This window comes from Spinacia oleracea, chromosome 1, assembly GCF_020520425.1.
Source record: "Spinacia oleracea cultivar Varoflay chromosome 1, BTI_SOV_V1, whole genome shotgun sequence".
Classification (NCBI taxonomy): domain Eukaryota; kingdom Viridiplantae; phylum Streptophyta; class Magnoliopsida; order Caryophyllales; family Amaranthaceae; genus Spinacia; species Spinacia oleracea.
Window position 1 is genome coordinate 20,203,037 of NC_079487.1, and position 23,353 is coordinate 20,226,389.

Below are 23,353 nucleotides of genomic sequence, written 5' to 3' on the forward strand. Positions count from 1 at the left end.
AAACAAACAAACATTGTTTTTGTTTTTCTTGAATGTGAGTCTTTCTGTGTTTGAAAATAGAAATTTAGGTATGTTGATTATGGAACAAAATAGCCATTTAGTTCCAGCCTTTAAAACAAACTAGATGACCCTACAACTAATGTAGCATTGCCATGCTTCATTTCCCACTTGTAGGCCATTAGTGTAGCCTAGCTTCCATTATTTGAGTTATTACCGAAGTAAGAACCTCAAGCGGTATATGATACCAAGGAAGTTTGATTGCTAGGTCACTTCTCTTTAAACATAAACTTATAGGTAGAAACGGAATCGTAAATTCCTTTCATTTGTTCCTCGTTTTCCTATTTCTTGTACCCTTTCTTATAGTCTTAAGAATTGAATTCTTTAGTGTTGACTTTTATACTTTGTTAGACATGTCCAATGTCACCAACAAGGTTCTTTACCATTTTAATTTATGTTGAATATTTTGTTTCAACTAGATGATCTTACTAGAAGCTTCTAAAGTTCTCTAAGCATCGATCTATTCGAATGTCTAGGGACTAGACTCATTCGAGAAATAAATGGACAAAGATATTAGGTTGTTAACCATTGGTAATGCTGAGCGTTTAAACTCAATGCTTTATGATCTCAAAACTACAGTGTATTTTGAATTCACAAGCACCAATTGGTTTGCCATTCGATTTTGATATTCGAAAACAACCATAAAAGTCGCTAAAAGAAACGTACATTTTAAATTGCTTACTTTCTCTCCTTTCCGTGAATCATTCTTGGATTCACTACCAATCGAGGAAATTTACTGTTACCTTTCTAAAAGGATTTACCGCAGTGCAAGATATTTAATTATAAACAATAATTAAAACATACATTGAAGCATGCAAAGTCTAAACATTTATCATGAGTAATAACTTGAAAATTAAAGCAATCATGCAATTTATACAAGTCATTAGCATTTTATTCGAATTATGTGTTCCGGCAGGTGTGAATAAAATGATTCCAAGACCCTAAAACCATTGAAGAATTAAGCACAGTTTGTCGACTCAATTCTAAAACATTTTAGGTAAGCAAAAGCCTTTTGCTAATAGTCTAGAAACTACTCTTGGTTGATAGGTATGTCTAAGAACTTATTAGGTAAACCTATCGATTTTGCCACGACATAAAAGGACTCCTTACTTATATCGTTGAGTTTCACCAAAACTAACATGTACTCACAATTATTTGTGTACCTTGCCCCTTTAGGACCAATAAGTAACACCTCGCTGAGCGAAAACTATTACTAGATTCATGTAAAGGATATCCAAGCAAGTGTATATTTTGGCATGGCACCTTTTAACTCAATTTTTAAGTTTGGAACTTAAGGCTCTTACTATGTTGGTTAGATTTTAAGTGAACTAAAATCCTTAATCATGCAACATAATCAAGATTTTAATCTCATGCATTTTAAGACATATTTAAAAACAATAAATAACTTAAAACATGCATAAGATAAATGTGATCTAGTATGGCCCGACTTCATCTTGAAGCTTTAACTTCAAAGTCCGTCTTGAAAATCTCCGTGGGAGGCACCATTTTCTTCAAATAGGATAAGCTATAATTAAAACTAATTACAACTATTTGATGGTACGCAGACCATATTTGAATTGAAAAACAACTTTGGTACTTTAGACCAATTACATTCAAATTAATGGTACGCAGACCATATTTTCTATCCTATTTGGGCCATACTAGTCACTTCATAACCTGCAAAACAGTACATATACAATATATACCATTCACCCATTCATTATCATGAATGGCCCACATAGCTGGTTAGTAAAACACATTATGCATCACGTAAACATTTGCAGCAATTAATCAAGGGCACCAATAATCTACCAATTATTCAGTCCTTATTAATTCTAATCAAGTTGTTTTAACCTTAAGGATTTGTAGACCTAATCAAGAGTTTATGACTAAAAGGGCTCCCACTTAAACCAATAAATTCATATGCTTTACTAATTTTAAACATAAAAATGTATTTCTAGTCTAACCGGAAACATACAAATTTAATTAAAATTTAAAGCTCATATAAATTTATTATTGAATCCAAAAGTTTAATTTAATTTCAGTCGTATTTAAATTAATTCATGATTTTAATTTTAGTAAAATAATTAGAATAAATAAAATTTATTATAATTACAATATTCAAAATTAAAATCCAAGAAAATAATTTAAATTATTAATTTTAAAATTAATTAAAATTACGTAAACTGAAAATTTCAAATTAAAATTTCAAAACGATCTAATCGCAACGCAACAACCCCACGCAACGTACGCCCATGGGCCACACGCACACAGCCATCGCTGGCCATGTGCGCGCAGCCCATGCGCTGCGTCGCATCGCTGCTGCTGCTCTCCTTCGCAAGACATCACGCGAGCTGGTGCTCGCTGCGCGCGCCAGCATTCGATTCACGCGAGCCATCGCTCGCTGCGCTCGCTCGCCATCGCTCGCTTCATGCGAGCCAGCGCTCGCCAGCGCTCGTTGTGCGCGCTTGCCAGCGCTCGATCCTGCGAGCCATCGCTCGCTGCACGAGGCATCGACGCTGGGCGTAGCACTCGTGGCACGCGAGCTTGCGCTCGCTGCGCGCGAGGCTCCGCACGCTTTGCGCGAGGCAGTGCGCGCTGTGGCGCAGCTCGCTTGCTGCCCACACGCGACTGCTGTGCCTTGCTTTCGCCCTCGCCCATTCGTCCATTGCTCACAGCCCACGACACAAGGAAGGGCTGCTGCCTTGTGCTCGTGCACCATGGCCTTGCTCATTGCATTCGTGCCGCATGGGCGACGAGCTCCCTTGCTCGTCGTCACATGCCCGCACTATACAACACCCCTTAAGGGTAACACGTAGCGTCCATTGCTTTGTGCGTGCAAGTTTCATGAGCGAATTGCATAAAATTTAAAAATTTATATTTAAAATTAATGACAAATTAATAAATAATATTAATTTCATAATTTTAGGGCGAAAAATCGAAAATTTATTATTCAATTGATTTCCGATTAATATGGATTCAAGTCTAGGTCATAAAAATTCAAATTTTAACATAAATTTACAATTTTTATGGTGGTTTTTAATCATAGGTATCTAATTAAATTATAATTAATTATGAAAATCAAATTAATTCTAAATTATTCTAATTTTCAACAAATTAATCATAATTACAAATTAGATTGCATAATTAACAAGGCTAGGCATTCAAACTTGTTAAACATATACAGTAGGTCAATCAAAAATTCAAGATTTATCAACAAGAATCGCAAATATTTAATTTAACATCTTAAATTTACGAAATTTTGCATTAGAAAAACTAAAACCTCCGGAAAGTCATAGTTAGGCTTCGAATTTGAGAATTCTGGGTTCGGCCGAAAAATTCTATTTTGTCAAAATTTTAGAATGCCTTTTACATGCGGAATTGACACAAAAATCACTCGATTTGGTTGAGTAACGAAGAAACTGCCGAAAAACTGCGTACGTATAATTAAATAAACGCAATTTGCAATTAATTAACAATTACGAAAATTAATCACCCCTTTTAATTCTTGCAAATTTGTAATATTTAACCATGTTCATGCAATTTAGATTATGAAAATAATAAGAGGCTCTGATACCACTGTTAGGTTATGATACATATGACAATTCATAAATCATGCGGAAAAACCATAAAGCCAGGAAAACATATTATTTACACATAATCATTGAGCATAGTTTAGATGCATACTCTTTGTTGCGTGCCTTCCCTAGCTGCGCCCGAACCGAACAAGAACAAGTCTTTAGGACTCCAAGTGTCGTCCCTCCGTAGATAGTCCAAAGCACGTCCGGATCCGCCTTAAGATTGACCAACTAGAATCGCCCTTAAGGTACTATTATTTTCGGCACTTTATAGCCAATTGTGTGACTGAATTTTGCTCTTAAAAACTCACTTTGAATACTTGAATGCTCGATGTAAATATGTGACCCTAGGCACGTATTTATAGAGTTATGGAAAAGGATTTGAAATCCTATTAGGATACTAATTTATTTAATTATAATCCTACTAGGACTCTAATTAAATAAACTAAATCTTTTCAGATTAGATTTAATCATATGACAAATCCCGGTAGCTTTAGGATTCGAGTAGCACACAAACACACACGCACGCACAGCAGCCCACGAGGGGCGCTATGCGCGCGCGCGCGCAGCCCGCGAGCTCGCAGCCCATTGCCGCAAGCCCACACGCTGCCGCAGCCTTGGCGCGCGCTGGGCCTGCCTTGCGGTGGGCCTGGCGCAGCCTTGGCTGGTGCGTTTGTGGCGCGCTGGCTTGCTGGGCGATGGCCCAGCTTCGTGCTGGGCCTTCGTCTGGCAAGCCTCGTCCGATGCTAATTCGTACGATACGCTTCCGATTAATTTCCCGATTCCGGAATTCATTTCCGATACGAACATATTCAACATTTCCGATTCCGGAATCAATTTCCGTTTCGAACAAATATTTAATATTTCCGTTTCCGGAATTATTTTCCGATTCCGATAATATTTCCGATTCTGACAATATTTCCGTTTCCGGCAATATTTCCGATTTCGGCATTATTTCCATTTCCGATAATATTTTCCGATACGTACCATGTTTCCGTTTCCGGCAACATCTACGACTTGGATAATATTTATATTTCCGATACGATCCATATTTCCGTTTCCGGCAATATCATCGTTTCCGGAGTATTCATTTCTTGCCTGTGACGATCTCAGCTCCCACTGAAACCAAGATCCGTCGATTCCGAATATCCATAGATGGAGTATTTAATGCCATTAAATACTTGATCCGTTTACGTACTATTTGTGTGACCCTATGGGTTCAGTCAAGAGTAAGCTGTGGATTAATATCATTAATTCCACTTGAACTGAAGCGGCCTCTAGCTAGGCATTCAGCTCACTTGATCTCACTGAATTATTAACTTGTTAATTAATATTGAACCGCATTTATTAGACTTAACATTGAATGCATACTTGGACCAAGGGCATTATTTCCTTCACGTAGAACTTCCCGGAGACGACAGCCTGAATCCCCAGGAGTTGTCGCCTCCACCACCGTCGACACTAAGCTCCGTAGTCTCTGAAGGCGGCTTCTTCCAAACTTGGACTTGTAGGTTGCCTCAACAGGTGCCCAAGCATACCCCAGAGTGGTCAGCTCCACACACCTTTCGGCCACCCCCCAACCCCACCAGAAGCGAGCATCATACGCATAACGATCATACATGTCGACCATCTTAGCCTCAACCTCTTCCTTCATACTCTCCAAGGCAACAAACTCGTCGTTGAGCTTGTTAAAGTCCTCTTCCACATCTTTCTTGTCCTGTTCGAGCTGCGGACGTTCTCTCTGCAACTAGGATAGGTTAGTAGTACCAGCATCCCGGTCCTTCTCTGCCACGGCTAACCCGGCCATAGCCTGGGCAAGACTCTCCTCAGCCTGCGCAGAGCGCACCCTCAAGGTACTGTAGACACCTACTTTTGTCCTCATTCCCGCAAGGGAAAAGTTCGATGATGAAAACGTAAATTTCCACTTGACAACGCATCTCCTATGAAATAAACGAATCTCAATTCCCCTTTTCATTTCACCCGAAACCTGATATTTATGGAAACCTGCTAAAAATAGTAACTGCCGTAAAAAGTAGCTTCTAAAAGTGGCAAATCATAAAAGATAGAAACCTGTCAGAATTAGGTGTTGCATTCCAACATAAATCCTAAATGAGATAAAAAACTGCGAGAATCCTATTCTTAATATGATTCGGAAATAAGAGTTAGGTATTAATTGAAATCCGAACGAGCCTAGAGTTCGTAACGGGCCCAGACGCAATCCGTCACAAAATTGATCCGCGCTAAAAGACTCGAATTAATCTCAAACTCTACGGATTTCAGGAATCCGAATCTGACTAAAGAAAACAGCCCAGACCCTATTTTCAACGCCTGGCTCTGGGCGCTGAAAGTACCTGGGTACGTGTTTTTTCCTAATTCTTTGTGGATTAGAACTCTGCAATTCTATCTTCCCACGAACTCATCCCTATAAATAGACCCCTAAATTCGACGTGAAAGGGACACACACAACAACACATAATTATATTCTGAGTATTGACTCTAAACCCCTTAGCCTAAGCCTCTCGCTGCGAAATTGTTCACGCGTTCTGTCGCAATCGATCCATAAATCGAACAGAACGTATCCTGTCCCATAATTGAGATTCGTTGAATAGAAAGGAGAAATAGCAAAGTCAAAGTGGTTAGTTTTCTGAGAACCGTGACGCACCTCTCAAGGGTGCATCGTAATGTGTCCCTTTTCGATGATTTAACTGCTTTCCTCGCCCTTTTTATGAACTATTAAACTAACCTAATCTGATTGTTCTATCACGCCTAAAAAATATAATATTTTTGGGAAATCGGATTATCATGCTAGGTCCCTTAATGCTATTTAAATCAGATAATCACGATCGAATTAGTATTATATGTTGCATATTGCTAAAATCAACTCAGATTAGTTTAATAGTTAACGCATGTCCCTTCAATTATTTATGCTGAGCTAGTAAGGATATCCTGCCTCTGGAGTTATCGACGAGCGAAGTACTCCTCTCGGTAGTTACAGTCCCCCGAACCCTCAATCTCTACCTTGCGGGTGTATGTTGAGAGATCCCCACACCAGGGATCACAAGGGAACCTACGGCCGTCGTGGTCAAACATAATTGCACTCCCTTTATGTCACGATAACCGGGTTTTGTCAGTTTTTCTCATTGTCGTTAAAAACTGAATGGCGACTCCTATATTACTAGTCAATTGGGTGTAAACTCACAGGAAATCCAATTACACTTGATTGAATAAAAGGAATCGTCACACCCACGAGGGACGAGGTCACGCATTAGCCTTGTGCTTTTTCGACCCCCTCACAGTGGCGACTCCGCTGGGGACAGTGAAGGAAATACTCGTGCTTGTAGGTAATCAAAATAGCCGAAGGGTGAAACGATCCTACCCCGCGTTTATTTCCCCATCAAGTTGGGACGACCTGAAAATCAGCATATTAATGTGAACGGGCAGAACTGCATAACGAATCTCGGCTCCCTCGGGAGTTGGGACTAAGGATACCTTTTTTCGCCAATAGGGGGGTGCAAACGCCGCGCATGTTTCCCACTCGGTACTTGTGCAGGTAGTACACCTATCCTGAACCCAATCGCTCGCTCATTAGGTCTCTCTCGCCTGCATGCCCCCTTGGCTTGCACTTGCGGGTTGGCCTCTTGGGCGAAATTCGTCTGTTGAAGACACTACCTCGACCGGGGCATGTGTTGGATCTACGATAGAAGCGGTACCAAGCCAGGCCCAAATAAACTACCCATAGAAGCCTATCATAAACTACGTGGCATATTTAATTTTCAAATCCATGTTTGTAATGTAGTTATGTGTAGCGAAATATGTAATTGTGTGTGACAAACTATTCTAGAAAACCAACGACCTTAAAAAATTGCCCAAACATTCATAGACTAATTTGCCAAAGAGTTATACCGAAACACGTGTTCCGCAAACCCGAATGATCGCCACAAAAATGAGCGACGCTCGGGATGGCCTGTAACGAATCCCACAAACGCTGCCACGCGTAAAGGACGTTATTAGGCAAGCACGCAAATTGAAGTCGCATAAACAGAAGACAGAAAACGAGAACCAGCCAGGGACGCATTTTCAACGCCCCTGGCTGGGCGCTAGAATTTCTCACGCCCCTCGCTGGGCGCTGAAGTTGCTGCTTGGCCTTCTGGTCAGGCGCAGCAGCCTCGGTGCCCGCGCGAAAGGAAATTACGTAGCGCAAAAAAATGTTCATGAAAAGAATTGCTACAAGGGCGTAAGAAAAGCACTCGATTTCAAAAGCGACTCGCGAAAAAATTAATAACTCTTTGTGTCGTTGTTAAGACTCCTACGACGACAATACCCGGCACCAAAACAGAATGTGCTAATAACTATGAATGTCACACGGGCAAGTGTTTCGAAAATCCAAAGAATGACCCAAATAAAGAAAAACCAAAAAGTGTACCGACAAAAGAAAGAGTGAAAAACCAATTTAGAGAGTCGAGGTCTAGACTAAGTAATGCTTGAAACTTTGGGAACCTAAACTTTAGCTTATCTTATGCCTAGGACTAGTCCTGCCACTTGGTGCCGATCAGGGAATCAACGGTTAGTGCGTCTCGAAGATACATCGCCAACACCAGGTTTAGTAACTCCAAGCTCCGTCCGTCGTCCCTCATTTCAAGGATCTCCGCTTCCCCAACCTCGATTCGCACCTTCAAACATGTCCATCGAAGATTTGCGAGACCAGATGGTCCAAATGACCCAACTTATGGGCCAACTGAAAATGGAAAATGAAGCTTTAGCGGCTGCGCAAGCCAAAAATGACCTCGAAAACGAGAAGAGGATTGAAAAAATGGTCCTACAGCAAACCATGGGGAGAAAATACTTCTCCCTCGATCCTGAACCTTTTCCTGGCAAATTACCAGAAAAATTCAGTTCATCTGACTTACCAAAGTTCAAGGCCACGGACAACCCCCGTGATCATCTACTGAGCTTTGTGAATACCATGAACTTGAAAGGCGTGGACAAGTCCATGTACTTACCTGCCTTTCCTTTGTCCTTGGAACCTGTGCCGCTCAAATGGTACTATCACCAGGACCCTAAGCTCTTCCCCACTTGGGAAGACTTTGTCAATGTCATCATCAAGCAATACTCGTCGAACATGGATTTCCAAGTCACCATGCGCGAGCTGGAAGTTCTCTTCCAAAAGAAAAAATGAGGGTTTCACAACCTACTTTGCTAGATGGAGGGACCAGGCGGCCCAGCTAATCAATAGGCCTCCCGAAACAGAATTGGTCCAAAAATTCATCGACAACCTGGACCCGGCTTACAGACAACACCTTAGGTACCTGGGACTTTACACTTTCAAAAGAGTTTATGATGTGGGAATAAAGATCGAGGACGACCTCGCCAAAACCATACAGAGCAAACCCACATATAAGACCAACACCTATAATCGGGGTAACACATCCCAAGCCCAAGAAGTCCATGCTGTAGAAGAGACTCCCGCCCGAAGAAACTCTGCAAGATGGGTCCGAGACCGAAAGTTTGCCCCACTCGGGTCAACTTTGGTACAAGCCTTTGAAAGACTAACCAATCAAGGAAAGTTGAGACCTATAGGCCCCACCCGTGACCCTCCTGTCAAAAGCAAATATTGGGTCGAAGGTACTTACTGCAAATTCCATCAAGGAAATGGGCATGACACTGAAAACTGCTGGAATCTAAAACATACGATCCAGGACATGATAGAGGATGAAGTAATACCTCTCCCTAACGTTGGCAAACCCAACAACAACAAGAGCCCACTCGGCTCTTGTCACATCTCTCTCGACCAACCAGAGAATTTCGACCCGACGGTGTATATTACACCTCAAGGTGCACCACTCGCTGTGGTCCCTATGGATCGAGTCGAGAGGGAAGTGTGCGGTGTGTGGAACGATGATGCTGAAGATATTTACCTATCTCAAGTCTCGGGCCAGGACTTCTTCACTGAAACTTGGCCCGGGTATGCTCTCATTGACACCACCCCTCAGGAGCCCGAGGTTGACAACCTCACCCGATCCGGAAGAATATACCAACCGGATATTCACCCACCTCCTGTGGGCGACATCCCGGTTAGGCAAACTCCTGAGAATAGACGGTACTCCACCGTCGCGGAAGTCATTGAAAACCCTCTCCTGAAACAACTGAAAAGAACCAAGGCTGAGATTACCATCTGGGATCTCATGTGTACTTCAAAGGAACATCGCGAAAAGCTTATTCGCTCACTTGACCTCATCTCAGTACCTACAGATATCACACCTGACTCATTGGTTAGCCATGTCACGAGAGATGCCGGAGAAAAGGCCATAGTTTTCACTGATAAAGACTTACCCAAAGAGGGGGGTGCTCACAATAAAGCCCTTTACCTAGTGGTTGGATGCAAAGGACAAAACATCCCCCTAGCGCTCGTAGATAATGGTTCGGCGGTTAATGTCTGCCCATTACGAACCGCCCATTGCTTGGGGCTAGGAAACGATGACTTCCAAACCTCCACGCAAGGGGTACGAGCTTATGATAACTCCCGAAGGCCTGTATTGGGAAAAATCAACCTTACCATACAAACCGGGCCTGTGGCACGCACCACGGAGTTTCAAATAATCGACATCAAGCCCACTTTCAACCTCCTCTTGAGGCGACCTTGGCTCCATGACTTAGGAGGTGTGGCTTCTACCTTGCACCAAATGGTTAAACTTAACCATAACGGGGTAATACTAGAAATTCGCGCCCCTCCTCTCGACGTCAGTTGTACTATGGTTGGAACGGCCGAAACTGCAGACGACCTTTATGGGTTTCAAATGGAAGAAATAATCCAGTTCATCGAAGATTATGATCCAGCATTCCTAGACCCACATGCATCCCGAGTCATCCCTAGAATGCTGTTAGCTCAAGGTTATTTCCCAGGAACCCCATTGGGGATAAGGAAGAAGGAATACACATTCCACCCTTTTCCCGACAAATCTACTCCCTTTGGCTTAGGTTATGAACCAACGGAGGAAGATATTGCTGACCGCCTATCTAGGCTACGCCTTAATAAAGCCAAACAAACCACCCTCCTTCCCCCATATCAAAGGACCCTTAACGGGATGGTCGTTCGGGAAGGAGAAGAGCACCCATGCTGTGATTTCCCTGAACCCTTCGTTCAGGATGGCTTGCTAAAACCCGGATTTGAAATTTTCCATGACTGCCACACCTTGGATGAGGCACCCCACCTCACCAAGACTAAAACAGCTGAAATATTGGACAACCAGGCTCTATGGACGTTGTTTAACGAATCAAGGCCTATGGAGAACGAGACTGTGATGACTACCCTAGCTTTACAAGATGAAGGTTTCGATCCAACCCGGTTAATCTCTCCCGCATCAACGCTAGAAGAGGTCGAGAACGGATGGGTGAAGACATATCAGTGGGTCAATGCAAAAGGAATAGAATTCAAGATGAGTACCGGTGAAGGACCGAAGTTTTATGAGACTAAACCCCAGGCTTGAGCCACATAGAGCACCATTAGTAAAAAAGCGCCTAGTAGTTCTTTAGATTGATAGAAAAAAATAATAGAGACTTTAGAGGGTCCTAAGGCCGCTTAGAATATAGGTCAGTTTTATTTCAGTGTGTTTTCCTTACTTTCCGAATCAATAAAGGCGTAATATTTCTCCTAAAAATTTTATTCTAACACTAAATAAACACCAAATGTACTTGCAAAATACAAAAATAAAGAGGCGGCCCACTATAGGCCCAACAAACAATGCCCACTCGGTTTTGAAATAGTGCCATGGGAACCAATTCGCACAAAATAAACCACACTACCCCATTCATATCCCCAAAACCTAAAAAGCCAACCAGTGTCATCATAAGAGCCAACCCATGCAACCCAAAATCAAAGGAAATCAAAAATCCAAAACAATGCAAATGTTACCAAAAAAAAAACAGATTCATAAAACATAGATTCCATCATACCCTTCACTAACAACCCACCTCCAAAGCCTACACAAAGATCTTCATAAATTCCGCACCCTAACTCCATTTTCAAAACTGTTTTGAGTCACCAATAGAAAAAATTAATCTGGACAAAAATGCGTTTCACGCTAACAGTCAAAAAAGCCTCCAAAATAGCCTCCAAATTAACTTTAAATACGAAGCAAAATATCAAGGCACAAAAGAAAAGAAGAAATAGAAATAAACGCAAGAACATGTGAAGCAAAGCGTCAAAAATTGACCGCCCAAGTCATTTTCAGCGCCCAGGGCTGGGCGCCGGAATTTCTGACGCCCCAGCCTGGGCGTTGAAACTCTCTGCCTGCCAAAAGTTTTCTTTTCCGAAGTGCTCGTCATTTTATCCGCACACAACGGAAAAATAACGAACACTTGGGGGGTACAGTACGTATCCGAATAGGCTTACCAATCAAGAATATAGCCATACAAATTAGTCGAATTTCGAATTTCATATTTTACACGACTTATGGCAAAAAAAAATGACAGATGAAAACAATGATAATACTTCACTCATTTGACCGACTAAGTAATATGTTTCCACCTCAGGGCATATCTACCGAAATCCGGCATACTAGAACTAATTCAAAAGCTAGAACTACGCGCGACCTGATTCTGACAAGATACGTAGGCAATCCTTACCAAGGATTCGGTCCAAATAATAAAAAAAAATATATATTCTTTGTGCAAAAAGTGTTAAACATATAAAATACATAAAAAAGAGGATAAACAAAAATAAATGAAAACTAAAAATACGCCTTTATTAAAATATAATAAGAAGGAAAACAGAGTGTTAAAAATAAAAACAAACACGACTGAAATAAATAGAGGGCACCTACACCCTAGCAAGAACTACATTACTCTAGTTCTTCTGGATCATCAAATAAAGTCTTGTAAAGGGCAATATTCGCAGGATCCACCCCCACAGTCCTCTGCGCTGCCCCAATGTCAATCTCCATAAGAACCGGCTCCTGGACACTAACTTCCAAAGATGCCAAGGCTTCAGAAACGTTCTCAGTTATAGCTCGCTCAGCATCGAGGGCACAGGCAATGATGGGAGAAGGATTATTATCATCAACTAGACTAGCCACTATTTCTACAGGCGGCTGAGCCTTCCTAACCCATACATTGTTCCGGCGACGATCTCCGCGAGAGCTTGCATTTCTTTTAACAACAGCAGGCCCCTTCATGTTAGGCATCTTTTTAGGCCTGAAACTGGAACGGGGAGGAACTTCCTTTCGCTTTCGATCAGGACGAGCTTTCACAGTATTAACACTATAGGTACGAGGTTTGGCACAATCAGGACCCTCATACTTAACTCGAATGCGAGGTATCAAAAGCTCAGCCGGCTCCCCATTACGAGCCTCGGTCCTCACATCTTTGTCATCGGAGCTCATCCACAACTTGTAGTTTTCAGAAAGACCCACAAAGCCATTTGTAGCTACGGCCCAACGCGGGAGGCCATCATAATACTTAGCCCACGCTAGGACCCGTGTTTGTGAAAAGGCCGCTACCTTAGGTGGTACCGTATCAGAAAAGGGGATAGTCTGCCTTAAATCATATTGACGCATGACTCGGTAAGGGAAAATATAAATGGGACGAGATAGCCCCAACAAAGAAACATAAACCGATACATAAGACCCCCCTGTCATAGTAGTCAAACCCCACCATGGTACCACCCACTTAATAGAACAAATGCCATAAGTAAAAAAGGAGGTCCATTCAGCCTCGTCCTGGCCTTGGTGCAAGTATTTTCGGTTACCCAAGGCTATAGGGCGATAGTGTTTAGGATCGGCAGGAGCTTCCAAAAGTCTAAGTCGTTCCGCAAGCCAAATCTGCAAAAACAGGTACGATCGAATCAAAAGAATGAAAAGAAAGAAAAAACGGTTCCTGGGGCGCAGTTTCAACGCCCAGGACCAGGCGCCGATAATTCCAGCGCCCGGCCCTGGGCGCTGAATTTCAGCCCCAGGAAAAAAGAAATATATGCAAAAGGGACGTGTTTGCGCGCAAAGAAAAATCGATTACCTGCAGTAATAGGGGGCTTCCCTTAAAATGTTCAGATTTGGCATCCTTCTTCAGCTCATCCGCACTCAGCAAAGTCTCGGCAACAACCAACGGCATAATAGAATAGCAACTTTACATCTGGCTAATCAAGGGGATCAACCTTATGTCACCGAACTCACCATTGTTATTCGACAGCAAATAATGATTCAACAAGCAAAATACAAGGGCTCGAATATTCAATTTCTGTTCGGTCATATTCTTACTAGGTCTAAAATGATGTTTTACAAGTTTTGCCAAGTTAACCTTATCATCTACAACCATTTCAGCAAACATGTTATCATCTAGCCCTAGGAAAGCCCTTATGGTTGTTTTACCCTCTTCAACGGTGCCAGGGGTAACAGGAGTAGCATTAGTAGGATAACCAAGGATCGCAGCAAATTCATCGGGCAAAGGACATATTTCGTTGCCCTGAAAGGCAAAAACATGATGATCGGAGTCCCAAAAGCTTAGGGCAGCATGCAGAAAGTTATAATCAATATTAATTTGTTGTAAGCCTAAAAGTGCCTCTAAGTGGTATTCTTTTAACAAAGCTTTTTCTGTGGGAGTAAGGGCCCGTAACCAACGCCTAACAGTCCGTTGGAGTGAGAAAGTAGGGATCGACATGGCAAAAGCAGTGAATAATTAGAGCACAGCAAAAGAAGAGAAAGAATTTGAGAGTGGTGGAAAATAAGGACGTATCTAGCCCCTATATATAGCTGAACGCACCCAATGACATCCTGATCCCATTCGGAAACGTGTTAGGAAATCCGAAAATCAAATATTACCAGGAAAGGACTTTCAGCGCCCACGCCTGGGCGCCGAAATGTTTAACGCCTGAACTTGGGCGCTGAAAATGCAGCCCAAGGCCCAGATTTCACAAAACACGGAACAGGAACGGACTTAAGACCGTGTTGCTAAACACGAGGCCCTATTGCAAGTAGGATCAAGCCCAAAGCACCTTTAGCTCCCAAATAAGCAAGAAAAAATAATAAAACTTGGTCGGAACTTAGACTCGTCTCAGAAAATGCTTATGTACACTTTTTAAAAAAAAGCAATATATCATGGTCATTCTTCAAAACACCAAAAATATGTGTCGTCAAGTCCTTGGTTTTCCAAATAAAAAATGTTTGTCTGTCAAAGGGTTAATCCGGGCCAAGCTAAAACCGGATGTCGCCTGAAAACTAAAAGTCGCACTCCACGGCTTCGCTAAAGTAGCACACTACTATAGAAGGTCGCTCGCACATACGAACATGACCCCAAACGTGATTACAGGATGCGAAAAACAACCGACGAGCCCCAGTGCTTGGGGGCTCGCGAAAAAAAATAGACTCCAACGAGGAGCGCGCGATCATAATCACATTCCTAGACTGCGCCATACACCATATCATGTTTGGATATCTCAAAAGAACAACAATAGGTTCGACCTCATCGAAAGGACGTCACTGACACTTGTGCACGGTCCTCTGATCAAAGACCAAGTCGAGCCGTAAAGACTAGCTCAAGATCACGAAAGCAGACGGTCGCAAGACAAAGATCCGTCTGAACATGTTGTCAGCCCACGTTCAGGTTACAACTAAATTCGAGCATCCCTCGAAAGAATTCGCTCTTGCAAGAATGAATAAATAAAAGAAATTCTCAAAAGAAATCACAAAGAACCAAAGAAATAGGAACTTGCCCATCTTCAGTCGGCAAGATCGCGTCACAAACCGCCTGAGTTCCCAAATCGAAAAGAAAATGAATTCAGGGACGTCCAGCCTCAGCGGACAGGGCTCGCCCACCCTCAGCGGGCGGGGTCTACGTCACAAACCGCGTAGGTCCTTATTTTCAAAAAAAGCAAAACAAATTTCAAAATAGATTCGTGCACTTCTATCGGACGGGGTGTCCACCCTTAGCGGACAAGGTTCGCCATCTTCAGCCGGCGGGGTCTACGTCACGAATCGCGTAGGTCCTTATTTTCAAATTTCAAAAACAGATTCGTCCACTTCTATCGGACGGGGTGTCCACCCTTAGCGGACAGGCTCGCCATCTTTAGCCGGCGGGGTCTGCGCCATTAAAACCGCGCAGGTCCTTAGTCGCTGCAGCGATAACTTTTGCTGGATTTTCCTTCGTTTTACGTCCTATAAAAACAAGGGTGCTGGATTTTCCTTCGTTTTACGTCCTATAAAAACAAGGGGGTTTTCTCGTTTAGCTAGCCCTGAAAATGAGAATCTATAAAAAAACATTTTTACCTTGTGATTGGGCTTGGCCAGGCCCAATTACACTTTACAGCTTTGATTTCGAAAACATCTGCAGCTACTCCCAATGACAAAGTGAGGGAGTTTCTACGCACCTTTAGATCCTTCCGATGACAAATTGAGGAAGTTTCTATACTATCCGTTGACAAATCCCAATGACACGTGAGGGATATGTCGACACTTCAAGTGATGACCCTTAAGTCAAATGTTATCACTCGGGGGCTCGTGAGACCCTCGCAAAAAACAGGTCACCATGGCTTGTGTGACGCACTCCGTCTAATACTTTGACCATCGTCTTACTCCAAGACTCAGTCAAAGTGGGGGCTAACTGTAGACACCTACTTTTGTCCCCATTCCCGCAAGGGAAAAGTTCGATGATGAAAACGTAAATCTCCACTTGACAACGCATCTCCTATGAAATAAACGAATCTCAATTCCCCTTTTCATTTCACCCGAAACTTGCTATTTATGGAAACCTGCTAAAAATAGTAACTGCCGTAAAAAGTAGCTTCTAAAAGTGGCAAATCATAAAAGATAGAAACCTGTCAGAATTAGGTGTTGCATTCCAACATAAATCCTAAATAAGATAGAAAACTGCGAGAATCCTATTCCTAATATGATTCGGAAATAAGAGTTACGTATTAATTGAAATCCTAACGAGCCTAGAGTTCGTAACGGGCCCAGACGCATTCCGTCACAAAATTGATACGCGCTAAAAGACTCGAATTAATCTCAAACTCTGCGGATTTCAGGAATCCGAATCTGACTAAAGAAAACAGCCCAGACCCTATTTCAACGCCTGGCTCTGGGCGCCGAAATCTTCGGCGCCCAGGCCTGGGCGCTGAAAGTACCTGGGTACGTGTTTTTTCCTAATTCTTTGTGGATTAGAACTCTGCAATTCTATCTTCCCACGAACTCTTCCCTATAAATAGACCCCTAAATTCGACGTGAAAGGGACACACACAACAACACATAATTATATTCTGAGTATTGACTCTAAACCCCTTAGCCTAAGCCTCTCGCTGCGAAATTGTTCACGCGTTCTGTCGCAATCGATCCATAAATCGAACAGAACGTATCATGTCCCATAATTGAGATTCATTGAATAAAAAGGAGAAATAGCAAAGTCAAAGTGGTTAGTTTTCTGAGAACCGTGACGCACCTCTCAAGGGTGCGTCGTAATGTGTCCCTTTTTTATGATTTAACTGCTTTCCTCGCCCTTTTTATGAACTGTTAAACTAACCTAATCTGATTGTTCTATCACGCCTAACAAATATAATATTTTTGGGAAATCGGATTATCATGCTAGGTCCCTTAATGCTATTTAAATCAGATAATCACGATCGAATTAGTATTATATGTTGCATATTGCTAAAATCAACTCAGATTAGTTTAATAGTTAACGCATGTCCCTTCAATTATTTATGCTGAGCTAGTAAGGATATCCTGCCTCTGGAGTTATCGACGAGCGAAGTACTCCTCTCGGTAGTTACAGTCCCCCGAACCCTCAATCTCTACCTTGCGGGTGTATGTTGAGAGATCCCCACACCAGGGATCACAAGGGAACCTACGGCCGTCGTGATCAAACATAATTGCACTCCCTTTATGTCACGATAACCGGGTTTTGTCAGTTTTTCTCATTGTCGTTAAAAACTGAATGGCGACTCCTATATTACTAGTCAATTGGGTGTAAACTCACAGGAAATCCAATTACACTTGATTGAATAAAAAGAATCGTCACACCCACGAGGGACGAGGTCACGCATTAGCCTCGTGCTTTTTCGACCCCCTCACAGGTACCGGCCTCACGCATATGTCCCATGCCAATCTCAGACGCTTGGAGATAGTATATGCTGGCCTACACAACATAAAGGAGGCATTAGAAAGGAAATGCATAGATACCATCAATTATGAAGAAACATGTACATAACTTGATACCTGTGCCAAATAATGCGAAGCCATAGCATAGGGACGAGACACCCGATCTCCCGGGTAATGTGCGGGAATCATGAAAGCCTTCAACATGCGGTATCCAAGGTTTCCCACCAGATTGCGGATCATCAAGGTCCAAAGACTCTGTGACACGCTAAGAAGGAGTGTAGGACGAACCCCTAGAGAAATATGAGCCCGTCAAACGACACCTCACTTCCGGAGGCAGGCTCACACTCTCCGGCTCCATATAAGTCTCTCGTCCAGCGTCGGTGCTCATCTCCCTAGAAAGGCCATTGAAGAAAGAGGTGAAATGTATCTCGTTCGCCGCCGAAAGAGAGGGATGTCACCAAAAGGAGTCGTACCTCCAGGATTATGACCCTCGAGCTCGTCGGCATGCATATCAATCGAGACCTGACGGGCCGAAGGAGATCCAAATTGGAAACCCTCGAGCGGCGGAAAAAGGGGCTCATCAATCTCAGTAATCAAGTTGCGACCTCTCTTCATCATAATCTTAGTGTACTCGGCAAGAATGGGATTGATGTTCGGATTCTTCGGAAAATCCGGACAACTGCTATGCACCGTCTGATGATCAAAGGAAATCCCGAGTAGTACAGGGTCAATCTTCGAGACACCCTCACCTGCAAAAAAGTCATGTAAATCAAGAATGGTGTAAGACTACGATAAAGAAAACCGCACAAGGAAAATACATGAACATAAGAAGAACGACTCCAACCAGACGCATACCAGGAGAAAGGAGGCGGCTGAGGCCGCCCAAAAGAAAGGACCGACTCGTACTGAACGTACGTCATATTTGGCTAGGGGTGGCAATGGATCGGAGGTGGATCGGGTGGAGCTTCATCCGCCTCCATCCGTCAAATTTTCATCCATCATCCATCCCATCCATCACCCGATTTAACCCCAACCACATCCGACCCATCCATCATCCGCGGATGAATCGGGTGGATAAGGTGATTAACGGGTGAAAGTAAAAGCATCGTCAACTTTTATTTATAATATTAATAAAAAGTAATATGTGTTAATATAGTGGTCAATGAAGTATAAATTTGATACATCTACATTATAACATAGCATAAAATGCTAATAATAAAAAAATTATCGTAATAAATACAAGATTCTATTAATAATTAAGCAATTTTAGTGAAAAAATTAATAATTTTAACGGATGGATGGATGGATCGGATGATGGATCGGGTGACGGGTTGGATGAACCTCCACCCGAATCCGACCCGACCCATCACCCGATCCACCTGCCACCCGTTTAACATCCGTGATGTATCGGGTTTTCATCCACATGTTCGGTTCGGGTGGTTAGGATATCCGTCGGACTCGGATGAAATTGCCACCCCTATATTTGGCAACCACGTCAACGGTTCAGGAGAAGATGCCTTACCACTAGGGAGGCGCCTCCGAGGGGCAACGCCAAAATAATCATAGGCAAAACGTTCGACATCAGACAACACCTCGGACACTCTACTCATATGACAATCAGGTTTTCCTGGAGTAAAGCGAATAGGGAACGGACGCACAAAATGGAGGCATGTGGGAAATCTAAGGTAAAACCACCTCTCCCGCCAAAAATGACAGGATGTCATACGAGGATACACGGTAGTCCTATCAGAGAGACTAACCAAAGACCGAAACACCGGCTCTACATCGGTACCGGTGAACTCATTCAAATAATGGAGTTTCTTGAACAGAGGAAGTGCCAGGGGAAACTCGAAAAAGATGCAAACCCAAATAAAACCAATAATGGTACGAACACTCCGTGGTGACAACTGGGAAAGACAAACGTTAAACTCATTCAAGACGTCAACGAAAATGGATGGAGAGCAAGCCTAAGCCCAAATTCAAAATCCTTCATATACACGGTACAACAACTCTCCGGGGGGGCAACCAATCACGGAACACGCACCGGGAACGGTAAGTTCGTAGCCTGGCCGAATTCTATACAATTCCCTAGCAACTATGGGGTAAACACGCGCGGTGGATGGCCAATCCTTACCAGGTTTTGAGGAAAGCAAACCACGATAATAGACCGGGTCAAGCCATACACTCTCCCTAGCTACTACACATTCATCAGTCTCATCATCCGAAAGATCGATACGACTAGGTTGACGGGATGAGCCAGAGGGGTTAAAGGCACAAGACCGTAGAGGCATTACGTTAATGGTTCAACCACCTATATCCAACCAATACACATTATGCAAAGTCTTGTCTACGGAAGGCTGACCTAAGAAATTATGTTTCTCCATCTTACTACTTTCTACCTCCGACGCTCTCACAAGACGACGCTGGCGTCGACGCGCAGCACTCGACGACACATCATCCGAGCGTCCACACCGACGCGAAACTCTAGGAAGAGTCGTCGGATATTAAGATAAAATAATGACAAAACACAAGCTAAATATTGATACCTGGAAAAGTTAGCCTGAGCTCGCCGGAAAATCACCAGGATGACTGCCAGAAAATAACTGAAGGACGTCGGAAAAATGACCGGAAATAGTCAAAATTTCGACGGAAGTCGCCGGTGAACAGTCGGAATCCGCCCGAAAAATCGCCGGAAAGCGGTCTGAAGTCGTCGGAAAGCAGTGAGGACGTCGGAGGTATGACCTGAAAAAGTCGTGAACGTCGCCGGAAATGGACGGAGGACCGCCGGAAAACCTCCGTAGGTTGCCAAAAATTTATGAAGGACGACCGAAAACTTTGTGACTTTCAAAATACGACCACTACATTTGGTCATAAAACGTGACTAAAGCCCAATATCTATTTGAAGAATGGCATGATTGGAGGAGTAAGGAAAAGCCTCACTAAGTAGAAAAGTTGGAGAAAAGTGAGAGCAAAAGTGGTAACACTCTTATGACCTCCCACCCTTTTTATAAGAAAATAGAGGGTGAGGATTTATTGGGGTTATGGATCATGCCACTTGTCAAGAAACCATTCATCATCATCATTTAGCAAACACTATTGCCATCATTTGTTAATTTGGTAGGCCCACTGCCTTCCTTATACATTAACGTGAATGAATGGTTCCTCTTTTCATCTCCTAAATAAAATAAAATAAAATAAAAAGAGAAAATGCAGTAGGGAGAGAAGCCGGCCAGCCGCCGCCGACCATCACAGCCGGCGATGACAGCCAGCCATAGCCGACCGACCATCACAGCCGGCGATGACACCCAGGCGGACGCGGCCAGCCGGCCATCGCAGCCAACCGGTCGGCCATCAAGACCAGCCAGTCGGACGGCCTTCAAGTCCCACCAAACCGTCGGCCGTCGTGCCCAGCCAGACAGCCGGCTGCCAGGTCCGGCCTCCCTAACCCAAAGTCGGAGTACACTACTACAAAAATAGGAATATAGAACTGTTAAAATACACCTTATAAAGCTCATTAGAGGCGCTCTTCTGCTCAACGCTTTATAAAGTTTATAAAGCGGTTGGAAAAGGCGCTTTGTACGCCTGATCATACATTACATTGGTTTGAGAAGAGCGCTCTATAAACCCTTCCTAAAATCAATAGACAACCGTCCTATATACTTCCCCGTTACATTAAGATACAAAACAGTTGTCGTAAGCAACCGTTTTCTATTCCCTTTTTTTACGTATAATTATTATTTCAGCCACATTTGGCCATTTGTTTATTGAAATGCTATAAGAATTATTCAATTATCAACAGGATCCATTAACACACATTAAAATAAATCAACTTTATTAATTTTCAACTGATTGTACAAAACACGAACAAGTTTTTGCCACCATTAAGATTAGCAACTACAGAGTACTTATAACATTGAAATTAAATTACAAAAAACACAATCACACTAGGAAAGGACACAATCTTCTCGCTTGATCATCGTTTCAAGTCTAACAAATGTTCAATTCTTTGCTTTCCAAAAAGAGAAAAAAACTACTTCGATCTGCACCAAAATAAACAAAAGAATTAGAAAATTTTGTAATATCCCAGACAAATTAAAGACAACTCAAACAAAACTTAGGAGAAAGATTATATTTTAGATTTGCTATCAAGTAGTAGCCTTACTAGGAAAGTAGGAAGGATACATTGATTTTGTTGTTGGTTCCAGTTCGACAATCTAGGTGATTAGAATTACTAATTTGAATACATTTATCTACAAATACACAACTCGCAAGCACCAAAAGACACAAAAACTACTGGGTTTTCAAGTTTCTACACAATCTAGATTATAGAAAATTCCATTTGAATACATTATCGAAATAGCAGCAAGAAGATAAGGACGGAAATCATCAATACCCAACTTTAGTGAACAATTTTTTTAATTTTGCAAGCTACGGATGTCCAAGCTGAATTACACAAGATCCCATATAAACAATAGCAATATCACAAACTTTGTTTGCAAAATTGACAAGAAACAAAATTGGACGAGGACATACAAAATTCGGATGTCCAAGTTGCATTTTGCAGTTAAAAGATGAAATTCTAAGAATTAAACTTACCAAAAAATAAAAAGAATAAAATTGATAGATTGAAATGGTGAGAAAATTGATGTTTGAGTGGTTAATTCGACTTCATCCTCAACTCAAATGACGGATTGAAATCAGCAGCATTTAGATTAAAATAAAAACAACAGGTCTTCCAAATTCTTCAAGAAACCATTTCAAGTTCACCGACACTCCAATCCTGCGTAAACAAAATAGAAAATGTTAAGGAACCAAACATGTAATCTACAACTTCATCATCACTACACATATAATTAGCAAATTAGTATACAAATTTACAAAAAGAATAATATACTCCAAATTGCATATGTATTAGCAAAGAAAACCATCAACAAATTAAATCCCGAATTGCAGAAGAAAATATTCAATAAAATAAATAAGAGATAAATGGAAAATAGAACAGCAAAATCGAACACTTTTCCAACAACTATAGGATTAAGGATCAATCATTATGAGCACGCTCTCTTTTGGATGGTTAGTAATCGAACTAGCTTTCGAGTCGTATCGGACAAATGATCGGACCTATCTAAATTTTCACCTACCTGGTTGACGGCGTCGGTTACCCAGCACCAAAATCGCTGACACAGGCGCCGATGAGGATGAATGTTGTCGATATTTCTGAGGGTAAAAAGAGGAGTGAGAAGGGAGGCAGAAACAGAAGTTTTTAAGTTTGAGGAAGAATAAAAATATTCAGAGAAGGGGATAGAATTTAAGAGCATCTTTAATGGTTAGCTGAATACTATTATAGCTTAGTATGCCACTATCATTTTTTCAAGCAATAACATTTTCTAGCTACATAATACTCCAATGGTAATTTTGACACATGAGAGAAAAAAAGAAACTTAGAGAGAGAAAGAGAAAAAAGAAAAAAAAGCCATATGAGATTCCAAAGAACAAAACAAACCCTAGCCCCCTACACCTCGGTTCATCCGCCTCCCTCCCCTCTCTTTCGCATCCATTGTTGAACCTTGATTTTGTTCGATTTGCTCTCCAAATCCAAAACCAGAAAAGCTCCTCTAGTTTACAGGGTAATTATTACCC

At 42.3% G+C, this 23,353-nt stretch overlaps 1 long non-coding RNA gene across 1 annotated transcript; it reads right to left on the reverse strand.

Annotated features, from left to right (window-relative positions):
• Positions 1-21,528: 21,528 nt before the first annotated feature.
• LOC110778601 (uncharacterized) lies at positions 21,529-23,053 on the reverse strand. The gene is made up of 3 exons (XR_002530880.2): positions 22,855-23,053; positions 22,310-22,493; positions 21,529-21,753 (listed from the first exon to the last, which is right to left on the reverse strand). It is a non-coding gene; the product is annotated as an uncharacterized lncRNA (long non-coding RNA).
• Positions 23,054-23,353: the final 300 nt, after the last annotated feature.